Genomic DNA, 6,115 nt, shown 5'->3' on the forward strand with positions numbered 1-6,115 from the left:
TAAAGCTCCTGATCCTGGCCAGCCCGTCCGTGGCCCCACACAGATGTGCACGGCCCCACCAGTAACACATCTGAGCTCCACGGCTGACTGGTCCGGGAAGGGGGGGACTCCTCTTCTGACCCCCTGGAGCCTGGCTTACAGGTACAGCACAAGCCGCACTTGTAACGCAGGAGAGGCCAGGCCGGGGCTCCTGGGGAGCAGAGCCCGCACACCCCAGCCCCCGGTGCTCACTGCCCCACCAGCCATAGAAAACAGGATGGTGCTGGTGCCCATCTGGGCCTCGGCAGCGTCATCCCCCCTCCCGGTATTGCCCTTGCGGGCAATGAACTCTAGACATGGAGGGAGCAAGGGGCCCTGAGTGGCAGGACAAGGCGGGTCCAGGCCCAGCTCTGCCCTCCTCTCCTATGTGGTGTCTGGAGCCACAGGGGTCAGAGGCGGCACAGGATCCCCGCCATCCCCCCCACGATTCCCTCCGGGCTGCTGCTGGCTTGGAGGCCAGAAAGATTTGCCCCCCTGCACAACACCAGCCCATACTAGGAACCAGCGCCTGGGAGTGGTGGGGCGGGGGCTGGGCCCAGTCAAGGTGCCACAGGGCAGGGTCAGGTTGGCGCATGTGTTTTGGGGGGTCATGGTTGGCCTTGCAGGGGGTATGTGATGGGGGTTGGGTCATGGTTGGCCTCTGTGTGTGTGGGGGGGAGTGGGGGGGAAGGGTCCCAGGGCAGGGTCACGGTTGGCCCGTGTGTGTGTGTGTGGGCGGGGGGGTGTTCCCAGGGCAGGACGCTTGGCTCGGGGGCGCGGCGGGGGGGCGGTCCCAGGGCAGGAGGCGGTTGGCCGGGGGGGGGCGGTCCCAGGGCAGGATGGGGTTGGCCCGTGGGGGGGGGCGGTCCCAGGGCAGGAGGCGGTTGGCCGGGGGGGGGGCGGTCCCAGGGCAGGAGGCGGTTGGCCGGGGGGGGGCGGTCCCAGGGCAGGACGGGGTTGGCCCGTTGGGGGGGGCGGTCCCAGGGCAGGAGGTGGTTGGCCGGGGGGGGCGGTCCCAGGGCAGGACGGGGTTGGCCCGTGGGGGGGGCGGTCCCAGGGCAGGAGGCGGTTGGCCGGGGGGGGGGCGGTCCCAGGGCAGGACGGGGTTGGCGGGGGGGGGGGCGGTCCCAGGGCAGGACGGGGTTGGCCCGTGGGGGGGGGCGGTCCCAGGGCAGGACGGGGTTGGCCCGTGGGGGGGGGGGCGGTCCCAGGGCAGGACGGGGTTGGCCCGTGGGGGGGGCGGTCCCAGGGCAGGACGGGGTTGGCCCGTGGGGTGGGGCGGTCCCAGGGCAGGAGGCGGTTGGCGGGGGGGGAGGGGCGGTCCCAGGGCAGGAGGCGGTTGGCGGGGGGGGGGAGGGGCGGTCCCAGGGCAGGAGGTGGTTGGCCGGGGGGGGGGGGCGGTCCCAGGGCAGGACGGGTTGGCCCGTGGGGGGGGGCGGTCCCAGGGCAGGAGGCGGTTGGCGGGGGGGGGGAGGGGCGGTCCCAGGGCAGGACGGGGTTGGCCCGTGGGGGGGGCGGTCCCAGGGCAGGAGGCGGTTGGCGGGGGGGGAGGGGCGGTCCCAGGGCAGGACGGGGTTGGCCCGTGGGGGTGGGCGGTCCCAGGGCAGGAGGGGGTTGGCCCGTGGGGGGGGGCGGTCCCAGGGCAGGAGGCGGTTGGCGGGGGGGGAGGGGCGGTCCCAGGGCAGGAGGGGGTTGGCCCGTGGGGGGGGGCGGTCCCAGGGCAGGAGGCGGTTGGCGGGGGGGGAGGGGCGGTCCCAGGGCAGGAGGCGGTTGGCGGGGGGGGAGGGGCGGTCCCAGGGCAGGAGGCGGTTGGCGGGGGGGGGGAGGGGCGGTCCCAGGGCAGGAGGTGGTTGGCCGGGGGGGGGGGCGGTCCCAGGGCAGGACGGGGTTGGCCCGTGGGGGGGGGCGGTCCCAGGGCAGGAGGCGGTTGGCGGGGGGGGAGGGGCGGTCCCAGGGCAGGACGGGGTTGGCCCGTGGGGGTGGGCGGTCCCAGGGCAGGAGGCGGTTGGCCGGGGGGGGGCATAGGGAGGGGGCGGGGTTGCCGTGTCTCCTTTGCTTGTCCTGCTGCAGAGCGCGGGGCGGGGGATGGAGTCCGGGGGCCCCCAGGCGGGGCTGAGAGGTGAGGGGGGGGGAGTCTCTGGTGCCCCCCCCCGCCCTGCAAAGCGCTAGTGAGGAGCCGAGCTCAGATCATGGCGTTTGCACTGGTGCTAGTGCCGGGCATGGGGTGTGATGTGCCCCCCGGCACGGAGAGGGCGGGGGTGGGGTGGGGTGTGTGCCCCCCACACTGATAGGGGCTGGTGATGGCTCCCACGCAGCGAAGGGGGCTGAGGGAGGTGGTGGGGGGATGCTCCCTGCACAGGGTGGGGTGTGTGCCCCCCACACTGATAGGGGCTGGTGATGGCTCCCACGCAGCGAAGGGGGCTGAGGGAGGTGGTGGGGGGTTCCCTTCTCGCTCCGAAGCAATTCTGACCTGTCTCTTGCAGGCTTTGAAGAGGCCGTGGCCGAGCTGTCCCAGGAGCTGGGAAGACTGGCCCAGAACCTGCAGGCGCTGACCCATTACCAGGCCACCCTCCTCAGCGTCAACAAGAGCCTGGTGAGGAGCTTCCTGCTGCTTCCCTTCCCTTCCCTTCCCTCAGATGAGGGTAGCCTGTGCAAACCCCACCTCCTCAGATCAGCTGTGGGCCCACTAAGTATCCCATGTAGTTTAACTTCCTAACATGAGCCTCCCAAGAGCAGGCTCTGCACAGGTGCCCTGGTCCGGGGCACGACGCCAGCAGGCACCCACCCAGTGCAGGGATGGAATTATCTGTCCTGCTGCCCACCCCGACCCTGGTGGGTGAATGGTGAATCGCTCCATTTGTTAAACTAAGGGCATAGCTACACTTGCAGCTGTAGAGCGCTTTCCGTTAAACCCGCATTCCGAGAGCGCAGCTGTGAAAGCCCTGGAGTCTGTCCACACGGGTGCTGCGGCGCTCCGGCGGGGGTGCACAAACGTTATTCCACTCGCCCAGGTGGAGTACCAGGAGCACTCTAGCTGCAGAGCCAGAGCACTCTACGTGCCTTGCCAGTGTGGACGGGGAGTGAGCTAGGGCGCCCGGGGCTCCTTTAATGGGCTGTAACTCGCAAGTGTAGCCAAGCCCTGAGTACCTTGCTAGGTAGCATTTTTATCTCCAAAGAACCCTACCAACTAATTCCAGAGTCCCCTTGCTGGCAGGGCAGGATCAGTGACGTAGGCTGAGTCTGTATGGGTACTGGAGTGTTCACATCGGTTTGTGAGCCTTTGTGGTACAAATGGGTTGTTCTCGCAGTGTTAGCTTAGCATTTTGTTAGGCAGACTAAGCTCTGTGTCTCTAACCTCCTTCCTTTCCCACCATAGTGCTCATGGATGGAGAACATCAATGAATTATCCAAGCATCGGAAACATCTTCCCACATTTGCAGCTCCTGGAAAGTGAGCTAGGAATTGTCTGGTAGATTGCACAGTGCCCATAGCAGAGAATGTCTGAACTTATTTTGGTCCCTGTGATAAGGGAAGGGAGCAAATCCCTCTCTGAGTCTTCAGTGAGCCCCCTGGAAACTGTGTTATTGGCTGAGGAATAAACAGAATACCCCATTAAACTAGATTGGTTCCTTTTTTAAAAAAACAGTAATGTGAGAATTCCCAGCTGTGGCTGAATGCTGACTATAGCGGGTGAGCTGGGCCTTGTTTCCTCTGACTCAAAGTCCCTGTAGCTTCCACTGTTTCTAAGGAATCTCAGCTATTAACCTGGCTGGCTCAGAATGGTGCCTGGTGCCCCCTCCACAGGCAGAAGCAGCCACTGTGGGAAGGTGACAGCCCTGAATGCTCTTCCTCCCCCTTTGTCTTTATTTACAATCTGGTTTGCTTCTTCCCTCAAAGAGGGCGGGTTCCTGAGGGAGAAGCTCAGTCGGGGAGGACTCAATGGCAATACCTGGCTCTCCTTGCTTTTCGATGGGAAGTCTATGCTCATTTCTCATCATTTGGATTAGTTTTTTTTCTGTCTGGATACCAGTGTAGGCCACGTCTCAATATCAATTCTGTTGTACAGATTTCTTACTGGCTCCTTGTGGGGCTTCTTCTGGGCCCCAGCTCTGGATTGTGAACTGCAGGTATTTGGGGGGGGGGTGTCAGTGTAGGGGATATAAGTAGAAGAGAGGCTGGAGTCGGGGGGGGGCTGGAAGAGTAGTGTACATGTGAAGAACTTGGAACAGGAGAGAGAGTAGAAGCTGTGTGGAGTGTAGGGGCTCTAGTGGGGTGGGGGATTTGGGGGAAGTAGCAGTGGGGAGCTGGCTCTGGGGGACCATGAGGAGGGTAGATGTGAGAGTAGAGGGGCTGTAGTGATGGTAGGTGGAGGGACTGTACCTGGGGAGGCAGTATGTACGGAGGTGGGGGAGGTCTGTAGGGAGGAAGATAGAGGGAGGTGGAGTTGGAACTGGGACTGTCTGTAGGGAGGGGGGCTGTAGGGACACAGGGAAGTAGGGGTGGAGGGACACATGGGGGTGGGGTGGGGGACTGAAGGAACAGGGAAGTGAGGGTGGGGGTTATGGGGGGCTGTAGGGACACAGGGAAGTGGGCCTGGGGCCATAGAGGCAGGGGGCTGCAGGGACACAGGGAAGTGGGGGAGGGGTTACAGGGGTGGGGGCTGCAGGGACACAGGGAAGTGGGGGGGATATAGGGGTGGGGGGCTGCAGGGACACAGGGAAGTGGGGGAAGGATTATAGGGGTGGGGGGCTGTAGGGGACACACGGAAGTGTGGGTGAGGGCTGTAGGGGACACGGGGTGTGGGGCTATAGAGGTGGGGGGGCTGCAGGTAAGTGGGGGACGAATTATAGGGGGGTGCTGCAGGGGACACACAAGTGTGGGTGAGGGCTGTAGGGGACGCAGGGAAGTGTGGGAGGGCTTATAGGGGTGGGGAGCTGCAGAGAACTGGGGGAAGGGTTATGGGGTGGGGGGCTGCAGGGGACACACGGAAGTGTGGGGGAGGGCTGCAGGGGACACAGGGAAGTGGGGGAGGGGTTATAGGGGTGGGGGGCTGCAGGGGACACAGAAGTGTGGGGGAGGGCTGTAGGGGACACAGGGAAGTGTGGGAGGGGTTATAGGGGTGGGGGACTGTAGGGGACACAGGGAAGTGGGGGAGGGGTTATAGGGGTGGGGGGCTGCAGGGGACACACGGAAGTGTGGGGGAGGGCTGCAGGGGACACAGGGAAGTGGGGGAGGGGCTATGGGGTGGGGAGGCTGCAGGGGACACAGGGAAGTGGGGGAGGGGTTATAGGGGTGGGGGGCTGTAGGGGACACAGGGAAGTGGGGGAGGGGTTATAGGGGTGGGGGGCTGCAGGGGACACACGGAAGTGTGGGGGAGGGCTGCAGGGGACACAGGGAAGTGGGGGAGGGGCTATGGGGTGGGGAGGCTGCAGGGGACACAGGGAAGTGGGGGAGGGGTTATAGGGGTGGGGGGCTGTAGGGGACACAGGGAAGTGGGGGAGGGGTTATAGGGGTGGGGGGCTGCAGGGGACACACGGAAGTGTGGGGGAGGGCTGCAGGGGACACAGGGAAGTGGGGGAGAGGTTATAGGGGTGGGGGGCTGTAGGGGACACAGGGAAGTGGGGGAGGGGTTATAGGGGTGGGGAGCTGCAGAGAACTGGGGGAAGGGTTATGGGGTGGGGGGCTGCAGGGGACACACGGAAGTGTGGGGGAGGGGTTATAGGGGTGGGGGGCTGCAGGGGACACACGGAAGTGGGGGAGGGGTTATAGGGGTGGGGGGCTGCAGGGGACACACGGAAGTGTGGGGGAGGGCTGCAGGGGACACAGGGAAGTGGGGGAAGGGCCATGGGGGGGCTGTAGGGGACACAGGGAAGTGGGGGAGGGGCTATAGGGGTGGGGGGCTGCAGGGGACACAGGGAAGTGGGGGAGGGGTTATAGGGGTGGGGGGCTGCAGGGGACACAGGGAAGTGGGGGAGGGGTTATAGGGGTGGGGGGCTGCAGGGGACACACGGAAGTGTGGGGGAGGGCTGCAGGGGACACAGGGAAGTGGGGGAGGGGCTATGGGGGGGCTGTAGGGGACACAGGGAAGTGAGGGAGG

At 65.6% G+C, this 6,115-nt stretch overlaps 1 long non-coding RNA gene across 1 annotated transcript; it reads left to right on the forward strand.

The window, feature by feature from the left end:
• Window positions 1–2,048: 2,048 nt before the first annotated feature.
• On the forward strand, window positions 2,049–3,635 carry LOC140902540 (uncharacterized). Its single transcript, XR_012156084.1, has 3 exons — window positions 2,049–2,137; window positions 2,502–2,611; window positions 3,395–3,635. It is a non-coding gene; the product is annotated as an uncharacterized lncRNA (long non-coding RNA).
• Window positions 3,636–6,115: the final 2,480 nt, after the last annotated feature.

This window comes from Lepidochelys kempii, chromosome 24 (genome assembly GCF_965140265.1).
Source record: "Lepidochelys kempii isolate rLepKem1 chromosome 24, rLepKem1.hap2, whole genome shotgun sequence".
NCBI classification, from domain to species: domain Eukaryota; kingdom Metazoa; phylum Chordata; order Testudines; family Cheloniidae; genus Lepidochelys; species Lepidochelys kempii.